The 14,942-nt window shown below is 39.2% G+C and overlaps 3 long non-coding RNA genes across 4 annotated transcripts; 2 read left to right on the top strand and 1 right to left on the bottom strand.

Annotated features, from left to right (window-relative positions):
• The first annotated feature begins 1,345 nt into the window (after nt 1–1,345).
• Nucleotides 1,346–3,138, top strand: LOC125000947. Its single transcript, XR_007111419.1, has 3 exons — nt 1,346–1,783; nt 1,917–1,979; nt 2,458–3,138. It is a non-coding gene; the product is annotated as an uncharacterized LOC125000947 (long non-coding RNA).
• Nucleotides 3,139–3,321: 183 nt separating this feature from the next.
• LOC125000948 lies at nt 3,322–5,256 on the top strand. The gene is made up of 2 exons (XR_007111420.1): nt 3,322–4,044; nt 4,965–5,256. It is a non-coding gene; the product is annotated as an uncharacterized LOC125000948 (long non-coding RNA).
• Nucleotides 5,257–6,415: 1,159 nt separating this feature from the next.
• On the bottom strand, nt 6,416–7,591 carry LOC125000960. Of its 2 annotated transcripts, none has more exons than XR_007111422.1 (2): nt 7,464–7,591; nt 6,416–6,971 (listed from the first exon to the last, which is right to left on the bottom strand). It is a non-coding gene; the product is annotated as an uncharacterized LOC125000960 (long non-coding RNA). The 2 variants fall into 2 exon arrangements; XR_007111423.1 differs by lacking the exon at nt 7,464–7,591 and adding an exon at nt 7,168–7,334.
• Between the last annotated feature and the right edge of the window lie 7,351 nt (nt 7,592–14,942).

Genomic DNA, 14,942 nt, shown 5'->3' with positions numbered 1-14,942 from the left:
AATCAAGCAGCAGTAGTTGACTTCATGTCTCTTTAACTTTGATTTTCATGTCAAGTATAAGTTCAGTAAGTTGGCAAAACGTTTTTATATATTAAAATAATTAATTGATACCCATTGAAACCACTATAGTACAAAGGCCAGAATGCCCCCCTCCCTCCTCTACCAGTTCAACCACCTCTACTGGCCCCTCCCACTGAGAGGCTTATTCTTACAATGATAAAGTTCTGTCAACTACCTCAAATGAAACGGAAAGAAAAACCAATAACACGTTCATCAATACCCCTTTGTTCATAATTATTGACTAATAATATTATCTTTAAATCTATTTTCAAATCTATTAAGTGTTTTACATCATTTCATTTCTGTTTCTAAGTTGTTCCATGGATTTACACCATTTAATGTTACACATCTTTTTTCTGTTGCATTGATTTAATTTGTTTATTTGCACATTGAAGACAGAAAACATTAAAATGGTATAAAATAGTTAATTGTTGTTCAGGAGAGATGGAAGCAAAGAAAGACGAATGAAACACCTCCCTATGTAAAGCAAAATGTATCTACACATGGAAAGTAAAATTAAACTACAAATAATATATTAAAAAGTAAAGAACAACAATTCATTATCTATAAACAACATTAAATAAAATATATAGATGATTTAAAAAGCTACAAATCTTGACTGGAGAGTCACATTTTCAATAGTTTTGAAACAACTTTTAGATAAACTGTTCCATAAGAAAGGTCCTCTGTGTTTAAAGGTTATTAATTAAGATTTATAGTAAATAAAACTCTTTACAATGATGTGAATGAATGTCTGAGGAAAACTGAAAAAAAGTATGAAAAGTGAACGACAAATTACAAGAAAGAAGAACAAACTTATTAATAAACAGGTTTGGAGTTAAATTTTCTAAATAGAGGAGGAGAAGAATCATTATTCTTGGAAAAACTAATCATTCTAAACATTTCTTCTGGATAAATTTAATCTTGTTGAGAAAAGTTGAACTTACGGTGTTAAATAAATAAATAAAGATAGATGAAACTACAAGTTAAAACAGGTCAAAGGTCAAAGTGATGATGGAAAAACTTAATTAATTAATAGAAAAATTAGATGATGCCTTCGTGAAAACTCGGAAATTCTATACTCCAACTCGGATTTCAGACTTCTGTTATCATAACGTTCATGTTTCAGGTTAACTCGACAAAAATTAGTTTGATTTATTGTCACCATTTTTTGAACATTTAAATATGTGCAGACGCTATTTTTCTTTTTATTTTAGAAGCAGTCATTTCTGAATTTGACGACTCAGAGCTCATTTTTCCCAAGTTGTCCTGAATGCAGCATCAGCATCTCGACCCCCATAAATAAAGCAACATTTCTATTCATTACTATTTCAAACAGTTTTAAAATGACCTAACCTACACCTGCCACATCTCTATGGAGTCAAAGGTCACAACTTTCTTCAACATCTGTTTTTGTTGCAGCCTCACTTTTAGGTTTTGTTCTAAGCCCCAGTTTCTATCACTCCAGAACATTGGGAGGGGACACGGCCTCCACCCTCACAGACCACAGTGGTATCACGTATTAGGACATTTTTCTCACATACTGTACTTTTACTTATTCATGGCAGTAACAGATGGTAATAATCTAGTGACATTAGTAAATGTTGTTGGTTTCGTTCTAACCTCTTACTTCTATCACTCCAGAACATCAGGAGGAGACACGGCCATGATGGTTTCTAAGACTTCACCTGAAGAACAGGAACTTCTCAAGAACACCCTGAAGGTATCGTATATTAAATTATCATTTAAAGCTTTTGTAACTTGTAACTCCTGCTGCTAGTAGACATTTATTTTATGTCATATTGTTTGACTGTTTGATAATTGTAGACTAACATGTTTTGTTCTAATCTCTCCAGGAGGAGACGTGGCCATGATGGTTTCCAGGACTTCACGTGAAGAGGAGGATCTTCACGCTACAGGTAACGTATATTTTTTTTTTTTATAGATTATTTATATCTGTCCCTCTGTTTGGAGGGACAGATATGTTTGTACTAGACCCCCACAGCTTTTCCACAGGAAAAGCTGTGGGGTCCTGCGGCGGCAAAGAGATGATGAAGGACCTCCCCCCTCTGCAGACTCCTCCCATGAATCCCTCCCCCTGTGCTGACTCCACCCACTAAGCCTTACCCCTCCCACTAGTCACTCCTCTCGACTTACTCCACCCCCTACATTAACTCCTCCCACCACACCCTGACTCCACCCACTAGCCACTCCTCTCGACTGACTCCTCCCCCTACATTAACCCCTCCCCCCACTGCCCCTGGCTCCTCCCGCCTCACCTTTGACTCCTCCCATTAACCCACTAGCTCCTCCTCTCTGCTGACTCCTCCCCCCTCACTGTAAAACTCCAGCTGCTCTTAGTTATGGGAGACATAACCCCGTCCTTCTACCTCTCAGAAACCACGGGGAGGACACGGCCCCCCCCGCGCCTGCTACCACAGGACCCGCCCTGATGATCCAGGCCCCCGACAACGGGTGGGATTTGAACCAATCTCCTGCGACTTCCAGCCGCGGTTGAACCACCACACGCCACCAAGAACCCTTCACACTTGGACCTTCTCTCTGAGCGCTTTGGTCATCGTCACTTTGGACTTTGTACTTTAAAAGTCACGACTGTCATAAGATTTGAACCCATGACTTAAAAAGTTTCAACCACTCATTCAACTCTCTGAGCTATTTAACTGCAAGTTTCTAGTCTTTCATTGACATTTTCCATCTGTTTCTTTGGATGTTGATCTTCAAAAGTCACAACTGTCATAAGATTTGAACCCATGACTTCACGCTCACCATAGACTCTTCTAACAGTCTGAGCTATTTGTCCACATGTTCCTTGTCTTTCTTGGAGCTTTTCAGTCTCTACTTTGAGTATTGGACTCTAAAATTCAAAGACTACGATAGGATTTGAACCTACATCTTCAGAACCTCCAATAAGTCCTCTACCAGCCTGAGCTATCTCACCACACATGTTCTCACTCTTCCTGGAGCTTTTCTGTTTGTTTCTGTGGTTGATTAAATCTAAAAGTTCTCATGGGGGATTGAACACATGTCTCAAAAACATTAATGAACTGACCTAACACCTTAGGCCACCACAGAAAAGCTGCTATGTTCACATTATATCAGGGTTTTTTAGTCTTTTCTCTGGCTGTTGGACATTAAAATAAAAAGTAAACTGTCCAAGGATCAAACCAACAACCTCCCAGTCCTTAGAGGAAGACTCTAACCACTTGAGCCACTGAACCAAAGACAACCACACATCTACTTTTGCATCTTTTCAGTCTTTCATCTTGGTATTAATATTTAAAATGGACTGAACCATCCAGGGCTTGAACCCAAACCTTCAGAACCTCTGAGGAAAGACTTAACATCATGAGCCACGACCCCAGAGATGTTGCGATGCTTTAAACTTTAAAAGCATTTTAGTTTTTCCTCTGTCACATAGAGAATAAAATGTAGAAAGCAGAGCTCTGGATTTGATCCACTGGTTTCAGACTGAGAGACAGAACCACAGCTGATCTCACTGAGCTACTCTTCAACCTGGATGTGCAGCTTTTTGTTGTTGTGTTCATTGTTCACTTCCCTCAGAAGCAACAACAGAAAGAAGTCAGTAGCCTAGAGTTGAACCTAGGACCTAAGAACAAGGCGGAGTTACTAGGACGTCTCACCTCACTGAGCTATTCACAAAGTTTAACCAAAGGAAGTTTGTCCTTAGATTTCTAGATCACCAGCCTCAGCACCAGCTCATCCTTCTCTACTGGGTTTTCTCTTCTCACTAAATGAGCCATAAAGTCTCTTTGAGGATCAGTGTTAGTGGATGTGGACAGTTGTAGTTTCTAACACTGACCACTGGAGGGCAGTGATGGTGATAGTTTAAAAACACTTCCTGTCCTCTGGGTTCATTAAATCGTTCAGGATCAGGAGGAACTCTGATTTATTTGAGCTTCATCACTCCTCCTCCTCCTCCTCCTCCTCCTGCTGCTGCTGAAGGTAAAATCGTTTCTCTGGTTCCTCTCCTTTAGTCTGGTGTCAGTGTTTGTGTTGATCAACAGGTTGCGTTCACCTGCGCAGGTGAGTGTGTTTTCAGAGCAGTGAGCCTCCTCCTGCCTCTGACTCATCAATTCACTGGTTAAAGAGTCAAAACAGACTCTGCAGACTGACCTGCTGCTTCCTCTCAGTCTCAGTGTTCACCACTAAGTCACAGTTGATCAACTCACTGGAGAAACGTGGAAGAAACACGCGGACAGAGGCAACGTGTTGCTGCTCAGCTGTCTCCGTTTCCTCATCAGTCCGCTGCGTTCAGGACAAATCGGACATTTCAGACTCTCTGGTCAAATCCAGCTGCATTTAGAAAAATAATTAACTGACAAAATAAATGTTGATTTAAAGACGTTTTTCTGTATTTTATCAACAATTAAAGTATCTGATGCACAAAGTTGTTGAAGTGTTCACTGTAGAAACAAACCTGTCAGTTCAATCTGTTACTGATAATCTCAAATGATAGAAACATGGGTGATTTTTAAGATCAGATGGAACTTTGTTTAAATGTGCTGCAAAAATATAAAGAAAACTGAAAACATATAATGTGTCGTTCAACAGAAACTTGAACATTTAGTTCGTATCTCTGTGTAAATAAGAAGAATAATGTAGAAGGAGTTGGTCTATGAGTTAAATTGTTGAGGCTCCTTCTGTAAAAGTAGCTATAATTAGATAAACAGTGTCTCTAATACTTTGGACTTTCCATTACATACGTTAACTTTTCAACAGGAACAAATGATGAAAGTTTGAGGTTGACTCCACATGGAACCTCCTCCTCTAGTTTGTTTGTGTGTGTTCACGTCATTTAGACTGAGTTCAGTCATTTTTCACATGTGAATCCAGGACGTTTCGTCCTTCTTTTTATTTTTCAGATGAGTTTCCAGGTGAAAACTGAAGATGAGTCGTGGTCTGACTTGGTCTCCTTCTCATCCTGAACCTTTCCTCAGAGCTGGTCTCATCATGAGCTTCACAGAGAAACCTTCTGACTTCAGGTCAGCACAGTCACCTCAGAAACAGCAGAGAAACTAAGACTCACTTTCTTTGGACACAGTTATTTTTATTAAATGATAAAATGTTCTTCCACAGTGACTCCTCACAGGAAACTGTATTAAAATGTGATTTGTTGTTTTTTATGGTAAAATAAAAGCTTTTTATCAAACTAAAGAGTGATTATTTTTGTTCCTAATATTTTGTCCCTGTTGTTAAACTGGTGGTTTTGTGGTGAAACATCAGTGTGAGGCTTTAAAAGGACGTTTGTGTGTCGTCCACCGTGTCTCTCAGGTGTGGTGGTGAAGTTTTGGAGGTTGTGTGTTCAGCTCCAGGTCAGACAGTGACTTGAAGGAAGTCCTCCTCACCCAGAGGAAGGACGGCCCTCACCACCTGAGTGGTTTCAGAGAAAGAGTCGTTCATCTGACTCGTCCCAGTCATTTGAGTCAGGAGTTGACAGTTCGGACGTGAAAATCTCAGGAAAATGTGAAAGTCGGGACTTGAACCCCGACCTCCTGATATCAAACCCTTTACTTTACCTCTAAACTAAAAACCCAGAGCCTGCTGGCTCCTGCCTGGAGCTGGGTAGTTGCCTTTTTTCAGCTTTTGGCCACTTCAACCAGAAATAGAAGTTAAAAATTTGATATTTTAAGTTGAGAAGTAGCTTGGTGCGTTAAAAAGCAGCCTCCAAATCTGGAGGTTGCGGGTTCGAGACCAGGTTTTATAAAACAGCTTGTATGTTTGTCAATGTAAAATAAAACAAGTCTCTGTGGGACTTGAACTCACAACCTCTGTACCCCCAACCCTTCTTCTTGCTCCCTGTGCCACTTTCTCATACTTTTCCATCATTTTTTGGTATATTTGTCATCTAATTTTGGGAAAAATTTTCAGATTTTGGAAAAAATAAAAAAGTTGGCTCCGCCTCCCACAGACTCCGCCCCTCTGAGGAGCCGTTCAGCTCTTGATTCAACTCCCGACTCACTGAGCCGTTCAGTCAGTGACTCCCTCAACCTGAAGTCTCTCAACCTCAGACTCTCCTCTGGACTCTGGAGAAGCTTTGAGTGTTGGACCAGTGAAGCAGCTGAAGACTGAAGACACAGTCTCTCAGTGTTTTTACAGCCACTAACCCTCCACCTCCAAATGTCTGAACCTTCTAACAGCCACAGCTCTTTGAGCTCATCTGGAGATCTTTAGTTTAACTTTGATTTAAATTCACATGAGCAGAAGAAATCTTCTTAGAGTTTCATCTATGAATTAAATCTTTTCTTCACTGGACAGATTCCTGAATCTCAACATTATCAAAGACCTGAACACTTTAAAGCCACAGAAACACATCCAGCAGCTTTTTCTGACTTTTATTAAATATGTAAATAACTGCACAACTTTTCAAGTGTGACAGATTCTTTGGAGTAAAACAACAAGAGTTTACACACAACGTCTGATTAGTTACAGCATCAAATGTTTGAAGCACTCAACAAGGAAAACATTTCAGATTCATGAAAATATGATTAAAAAACTATTCAAAATGAAATGAGTTCATTCGTTTTCGCTGCAGATCCTTAATTCCTACAAAGCTAAAATATACAGAAAGATGAATGAAAACTAAGCTACTTAGAGGACATACAGTGATATAATATGAAAACATGTACTAACATGAGGAGGAGCTTTTACACTGGAGAGGAGCAGGGACCTGGTTTCTAATGTTCTTCTTCACTGTACAGTTTCTTTAATGTTGTTTGTTGTTCATCAGGATTTCTGGTTGACATTTAGATTTTCTCAGGAGGGATTTCTCCACCTCAATCTTTCCCCTCAGATCCTCCCGTCCAGGTTCTTGTCGTGGTGTCGTCCTGAGGGCTGCTCTGGTTGTGGTGATCCATCAGCATGTTCTCCACCTGCAGTAAACACACATCACGTCACTGTTCTTCATTTCACATCATTTACATTTAAATAAAAATGCACATCTCTGTTGTTCCAGGCTTGAAATATAAAACGTTGCGTGTCCACCTGTGATTTCTATGATAAACTGAGTGTCTTTAGGCTGCAGACTGCTGGTCAGACACAAACAAGGAAACAAAAAGATGACTTTACCATGAAGAACTGGAGGCTCCTGCTTTGGTTTTATATGGACATGTTCACATTTCTTCTCCATGTTACACTGATGACACGTCGTTTAAAATAGTAAATAAATATTTGTAATGTCGCGTTTACCTGAACCGTGTTAATATTAAATTAATGCTCAAACCAGTTTATTTGGGATGAAGCAGTGAAACGCTACATAATATTTGTTCTAACTTTAGCAAAACAACACAAGCTCCTCCTCTATTAGCTTCAAAGCTAACAGCTAAACACGAACAGGAAGTCAACTTTAACACGAATTACTGTACCTGGATATAACTCTCGATGTCTTCGTGTCGGGTTTTACTTATTTGTTCCCTATACAGTGAGACCAAAGTCGGTTGCTAACTCAACATTAATCAGGTTAATTAACCAACACCTGTTGACTACTTCCGGGTTCTTCTTCTTCAACTTTAAAATGACCTGTAACAGAGATTTGTCTCCATCTGGCGGTGAAACGATGAACTACATCATGTCGCTCTAACAACAACAGAGAGAAACCATCACGAACACTGCCCTCCGGTGGTCGCTGTCTGTAACTACAACTGTCTGAAGAATGTTTACTGCCCTCCAGTGGTCACAGCAGGGAACTACAGCTAACTCCTAACTAAAAAATGGAAACTAAGAAACTGATCATTAATTACTGAGAAAGGAGAAGGGGTAGGATTAAATCAGCTTCTTCCTACTTCCAAAAAGCGTTGAATAAGGTCAGCTGGACTTGTAAAATTTCTTGAAGACGTTTCGCCATTCATCCGGGAAAAGTTTCTTCATTTCCCGGGAAAAAATGGGGGGGAAAAAAGGTTTTTAAATGGAAAAAACTCTGGGGGGAAAACCACCCCCCCGGGAAACTTGTTTTAAACCCGGGAAAGGGGTTTTAAACTAATTTCCATAAGGGGGCTGATACTTACCTGCCCTTTAAATTTGGAGGGAAACTGTGTGTTTGGCTAACTTACCCTTTAAATAGAGCTCTAAGGGGGCTATTTTTCCCTGGGAACCGGGAAAAGCGATTCTAAAAAGCCCGGGGCTGACCCTTTTTAAACAGCTTTTTGGATTAAAATGACCTGGGGGAGGGCCGGGAAAACATTCACAAAATTTCTTTTTATTTTCCTTTGGACTTTTTTATGTTTAGATTGTTTTTGTAGTTTTTGGACTAGTTTGATTTTGGTGTGTTCGACGTAAAGCCTTTATTTCCAATTTTAAAAGGACATAAAAACCCAATTTTAATTTTCGAAAACATATGGGAAGATTGATCACAGTTTTTTGCGAGAAGGGGTAGAAAAATATTACAAGAAAAATCTACAAACAAAAAAAGGGGACAGTATGAAGTTTGAAAAAAAAGGTAAAAAATTTCCCCCCAAAGGAATATGCAGCACTCTGAAAAGTCAGTATTTTACGTTGGGCGGGAATTTCAAAAAAATACTAAAAAAATTGTAAAAATAATAAAAATTTGTAGGATAAACGGTGAAAAAAAGGGCAGATTATTGTGCAAAAGTTCTAAATGGGGGTTTTTTTGTTCTCTTATTTTTGTGCAAAAATATTTTAAAATAAGAAAAGAACTTAACTGTTTAAAAGGGAACCCTTTGAAAACGGAAAATTATGGAAAACCTAAAAGTGCCTTTAAATTTAAAGTTTAAAATGAGCCTTTAAGTTTTTTTTTAAAGGCGCTGGGCTTTTAAATTTTAATTCGGGGGACATTTTTTAAAAAAAAGGTTTGGAAAACCAGTCAGTGAAGAGGGGGAAGCAAAAACAAAGGGGCAAAGTGTGATGAAAGTGGTCACAATAACAACAATATTTTAATTCTCCATCTCGGGAAAATTACATAAAAAAGAGGCTCAGGTGAAAAACTGTTTTCCTGCTTCTTTTAAAATTGAAAAAAAAAATTTTTGGGTTAAAAAAAGGAGTAAAAAAATAAAAGTACAAAAAAATAAGAAGTGAAGAGAACATTAGAATTTTAAAAAGACTTTTTGTTTGGGTTGATTAATGTCCCCAAATAATTTCGGGAAAAGGGACTGGTCTTTACTTGTTGGTTTTAAATTTGTTTGGGGGAGGTTGTTGAGGTTTCTTTTTAACCTTTTGGGACTCCCCCCCCCAATTTAACATGGCCCAGTCAGAGTCTTTTACAACAAGGGGTGCTGATTCAGCCCTGGATCATCGGGGACTCAGTTTAAATCCTCTCTCAGCTCCCTTTACCGTCCTTGTTCACCGCCATCTGTAGAGGGGAACAACAACAACGTAGAAAGTCAGTGTTTACGGGAAAATTTCCTTTTTCATCTCAGCAGCAAAAAAAATTTTATTCCAGTCCCGAATTCTTGAGGCTGAGAAAATTTTTTTCCCGAAGGAAAAAATTTTAATGCCTTTTAAAGGGAAATCTCCCTTAAATTTACAAATCTTTAGTGATGGTTTTCCACCCTGTTCCATTTAAAATTAAAGAGTTTGAGTGTGTTGTTGAACTTTCTCTTTGTGTTTCTGAACTTCGCTGCCCTAAGAAACAGGGGAAGATATTGATGAAACAAAATGACAGATTAAAAGTTGCGATGATGGACCTCAGAGAGGTTCTGCTCTGTACAAAGACCACAAGGTTACAAATGAAATTGATGGTTCTTTTGATTTACGGGGCTTCGTCAGATGATTCAGAGCTGTGAAAAGATGAAAACGATCAGTTTTTTTTTTGGGGTTTGAGAAAACCCCAAAGGATGAGTTTCCGGATTGTAAATGAGGACCACTGCCCTCTATTTTTTATTTTGGCTGTCAGCGGGGTAACCACATTTTTTTCCGGAAAAAAATCAACAAAAAAAGTTTCAGGTGAAATCTGATTGTCTGATTTTGGGTCTCTGTCTTTCTGTCCAGTCTGTTCCTTTTCTCCTTTTGGATAGCATCTCTGAAAGGAAAACGCAGCAGGTTTTCAAAAACCTTTTTTAGATTCTGTTTTTCAAATTTCAACTAACGGGAAAGAAAAGGGAACGACTCCAACCTCCCTCCCCTCGGAGTCTCCGTTACAGTCGGGAAACTCTTCTCAAGTTCAGAAGCTGCTTCACTTTCGGGATGGTTCCGGTTTTTTGGGATATCAGGCCCAGATGTTTCAGATGGGGGGGGGTTGGACTTCAGGGGCGGGAGACCAGATAATCAAAGCTGATTTTGGGACAACTTGCACCACCCTTTCAATCTGAATAAAAAAAAAAATTTTGGTTAAAATTAAAATCATGTTTAATCAATCAGATGGGGGTTGGGGTTTTAGCTTTTTAAAGATCAACAAAAAACAAAACACATGTCGTTGAGATGATGGATAAAATTTAGGAAAAAAACAACAAAGAACTAGAGGGAAGAAAACCCTTAGAATTTAAAAAACCTAAAGCTTCAAGTTTTTTGGGGACATAAATTAAGTTCGGGTTTGTAATTAAAAAAAATTTGATCCACAATAGAAACAGAAATCAGAAAAATGCCCTTCCGAGTTTCCAGTCTACAGTCGGGGACTTCCAAAAAATCCACCAGATGTTTCATTTCCGGGAATCCAGAGGTATTTTCACTCGGCCCAAGTTGTTTCAGATGGGGGGGGTTTGGGACTTTCAGAACTGGGACCGATAATCAAAAAGTGATCTCTAAAAAAAACTGCAGTATTTCAATCTGAAAAAAACAAAAAAAGGGTTGTTAATAAAATCTTTAAAAATTTCAATCGAAAATGTTCAGTTTTTAATTGTTCGGGTTCAATTTTTACTAGTCCTGGGGGTTGTGAGCGGCAAAAATATCATTCAAGATTTTTAAAAAATAAAATACGTTTTCCGTTTTTATCACCAATCTTAAAAAAAAAAAAGGGAAAAACAGACAATTTATTTCCAAAAAACCTTTCTTAACCGTTTTTTTTTTAAAATGGTCGTAGTTTTGCCTGCTTTGTGCAAAAAATTTCAAGTTTAAGAGCGTGCCATGGCAGTGTTTTTAGCTTTAAAAATGTGCCCTCGAGCCCCCATCGATCTCTCCCCGTTTTGGAAAGACCCGTCTTAAAGGGTTTGTAATCGTTCACAAATTTAATTTCGTCATATCGCCCCCCCTTACAAAGTCCTAATAATAAAGGCTGTTCTCTAACATGAGCAGAGGGGATTTTGGGGTCCTTGGTTTTGGGAATCATCTTTGTGTCAGCCTTCTAACACATCACCCAAAACATCAACAAAAACATTCAGAAAAACTATTAAAGTCAAACACACATCAATAACTTTTGCTGCGGGCCTCGTCAAGTCTCTCATTACGGGGATCAATTTTAAAACCCATGTCAAAAAAACCAAACTTTAAATTAGTTTTTTGGGGTTCAATGCCCTCTTTCTTCCTGTTTTTGGAAATTCATAGGTTGGTGTTTTTTTAAAAATTTTAAAAAGGAAAACAATTTATATTTTTTCAAGTCGGTTTTTCAACAACAGTCACTTGTCAGATAAAACATTACGGGTTTTTCTTGAATTCCTACTTTAAACACTGATGTAAAGGGGTCTCTTCCTAAACAATACACTGGAAAAAAATAAACCATGGGATTTTCACCGAAAGGGCCCAAAATTTAAAAGAAAAAAAGGGATTCCTAAACTCCAATAATTTTTTAAAATGTACATTTTTTGGAACTGGAGACGGGTTTCCTGATTTGAGTTGGGACCCGACCCCCGGATGTCTGGGGAAAGCACCTGCTGATATTAACAACATGATGCCCCTTCCTTAGTTTAAACCAACTTTTTGTGGTCCTTTTTCCTATTTGTAAAATTTTTCCAAAAAAAGGGGGAAATTTTTTAATTTTGGTAAAAACTTTTTAAAGTAAAAACTGCCCTTTCAAAAAGCCCCTCCCAGTTACTTTTTGGGGACCCCTTTCAGCCATCAAAACGCGGGCTTCACTCCTGAATCCTTAAGGTTGTTGTTTTTTTACTCGGGTTTCCAACTCTGCCCAGATGTGGGGGGTTTGGATTTCCCAAAAAGCTGAGGCCAAACTTCCCATTGTGACTCTCTGAGAGTCCACAGTCAGAAAAATCTGTCATGACAAATAAAAAAAAATATGTTAAATAAAGGAAGCACTTTTTTAATTTTTTTCTTGTTTTTATTAAAAAACAGTTGGACTCTCCTTTTTTGCATTTTTGTTTTTCACATCTTTAATTTCGTTTTTTATTGAATGACAAAATTTAATTTTTTCCCCTTTTTCAGTTTTTTCTTAAACCTCCCAGATTTTTTAAAATTTTGGGCTTTTTTTTTAATCTGCAAAAAAAAATGGAGAAAAATTTGGAGTTACAATGAGGCTTTTTTCCCAGAAAAGTCTGTTGGTGGGGTTTTCTGTTTTTGAAAATCTAAATTTTCCCCAAAGTCATGTTTGAAATAAAAAAAATTGGGGAAAACCCCCCTTTAGGGGACATTTTAAAACAGAATTAGAGAAATTCCCAAATTTAATTTTAAAATTTAACATTATTATTCAAGGGAAGCCCCAAACATCCCTGGTAAAATTTAAATAAAGGATGATGAATACTGTTTGATTGGGTGCCCAATTTGGGTACAGTTTAAAATTTAAAAAAACTTGCTAATCAAAATGATTTATTTTTTAAAACCCACTTTCTGGATCACTGACCCTTTCTGCATTTCCCTCACGCGGGAAATTTAGTACCCCATCGTCCCCCCCTTGATGTGTTGAAACCCTTTTCGGGGTAAAAATTCATCCAAAAAACCTCTGTTGACTTCTGCAGCATTTAGGCCGGGGTTTGGGAAAGGGGAAAATCAGGGGAGTTTCTTCTTGATCTTTTTCCCCTTTAAATTTTCGGGAAATCTTGGATTTTTGATTAACTTAAGAGGTGGGGTTATCCCCAAATCAGACAGGGGAAAGGGATGTTGATGTTTCTGTCAAAAGAAATGTTTGGACTTTGTTCTTTCCCCTTTCGGTTTTTGAGGGCCTTCGGGGATATTTCTGGACTGACCCTCTACTGACCCAGGAAAACCTTTTTAACAGTCTCGGGTTTGGGGACGGGCAGCCAAGACGCCATGAAGGAAGCAAACCATCGGGTCGGGGTGACCATTTTTTTTTCCCCAGGGGATTTTCCATGACTTGTTCTGGAAGACATCCGGGTTTGGGAGTCTTGTAGTTTTGTCCCGGGGAAGTTTCCAGCTCCTCTTTTTCTTCTTGTTGGTGTAACAGGGATCGGGAGATGCAGCCAGAAAATTCCTGAACATTTCAGATGGACGAAGCAGAACCCCTTTTCCCTGGTCAGCCCCCTCTTCCCCTTTTTAAAAAGATTTTGGGGTCAACACTCCTGGTACACTGAGGCTGCCCTGATATCGATGCCCCCAAACTCTGTCAGGTCTGATTCATAGAAAAAAGGGTTTTCCCTTTCCCAAGAGTGATAAAAAAGACGGGTTTTCCCGAGAACTCAATTTTTTTCTTCCTGGTCTCGGGACCCGTGGGGATCTGTCTCAGCCCTTTAAAATATATTGCCCTTTTCACTTTGGTCTGAACCACCAAAAAGTGGATGAAACTTTCTCAGTCAGGCTTTTGGGCAGCTTCCTGTTTTTCTGGTTTTTTCCCCACATCCCCCAGAAATTGTAGCAGTGATCCAGCAAAAAGATGGGATTGTGACACAGGGTGGGGGAAAGGCTTCGTGTTTTTCTTGATGTGGGAGTTTGATGCTGGGGCCTGCTCTTCACCCTTCTAAACCCTCTTCCTGAAGTACTCCCCCTTCGGGGGGGTTCATTGAACCTTGACCTCTGTCCCCATGTCAACACACTGGGAAAGGGATCTGATTGGCTGTTTGCGTTTGTGTGGTTACCCAAAGGAGGTGAGCGGAGGGAACCCAGTTTCCCCGTGATGGGTTTTTTCAGCAGAAACATCCACTGGGGGTGGTCTCGTAAATCATTTCGGATCTTATTGTTGGGGAAAGGTTCCAGAGGGGGGTCGACCTCATCCAGCCCAAACAAAGATAAAACCAAAACCTGGAACTTTAAAAGTTTGCGGTTTCCCGGGCTTTTTTTGGGGTTTTCAGGGAAGAAGTGATGAAACAATTTTCCCCCGGCTGAATTTTTCTCTCTTTCAACACATTCAGCTCTCTGAAAGTCAAGGGAAATTTGTAAAGTGGTGCCCGGGTTTTGGTTTTGTCTTCGGGCACCCGTCCAGATTAAAACTTCTGTTTTAAGACTTTTTTTCCCAAAAGGCCGGGCCCCACTCCCTGTGTCACCCACCCCTTCTGTTTGGTTTCTGTCTTCCGGTGAGGCTTTTTAAAGATGTTTTCCCTGGTCTGAGGGTTTGTTTCGGGTTTCTTTTTTATTTTCCTGGATCCCTGTTTCAATCTGTTGACCTCATGTTTCATTGCCCTCTGCGTCTCCCCCTCTGTGTGTAGAGCTCTGTGTAGTTTCTCATTCAGAAGGTGAGTTTCGTTTTTGGCAACCCCCTCAAATACACACGGGGGAACTTCTCCTCAGACTAGATTTAAGCCCAGGGTTGACAAAGGTGTTTAATGTTCTGAAGGAAAATACGAAAACAACAAATTGATCATGAATACATTCACAAAATTTAATTTTTGTAAGAACGGGATTATACTGTATTTTTGCTCCTATCTTTTCAAAACATTAGTAAATTTTTAAATTTTAAGTTCATCGGGGTTTCAATGTTCATAGAAATCCTTTATGATCTGTAAGAGATCGCCACGCCCCTCCTGTTTATTCCCCTCGGGAAAGGGGTTAAAGTGTGATCTTCAAAAATTTGCATCTCTGTGCCCCTCCTTCTTTTCCCTTTCCTTACCCTCCAACAC

The sequence above is a fragment of the Mugil cephalus genome, chromosome 23 (assembly GCF_022458985.1).
Source record: "Mugil cephalus isolate CIBA_MC_2020 chromosome 23, CIBA_Mcephalus_1.1, whole genome shotgun sequence".
Taxonomy (NCBI): domain Eukaryota; kingdom Metazoa; phylum Chordata; class Actinopteri; order Mugiliformes; family Mugilidae; genus Mugil; species Mugil cephalus.
This window is presented reverse-complemented; position numbering and strand designations above follow the sequence as displayed.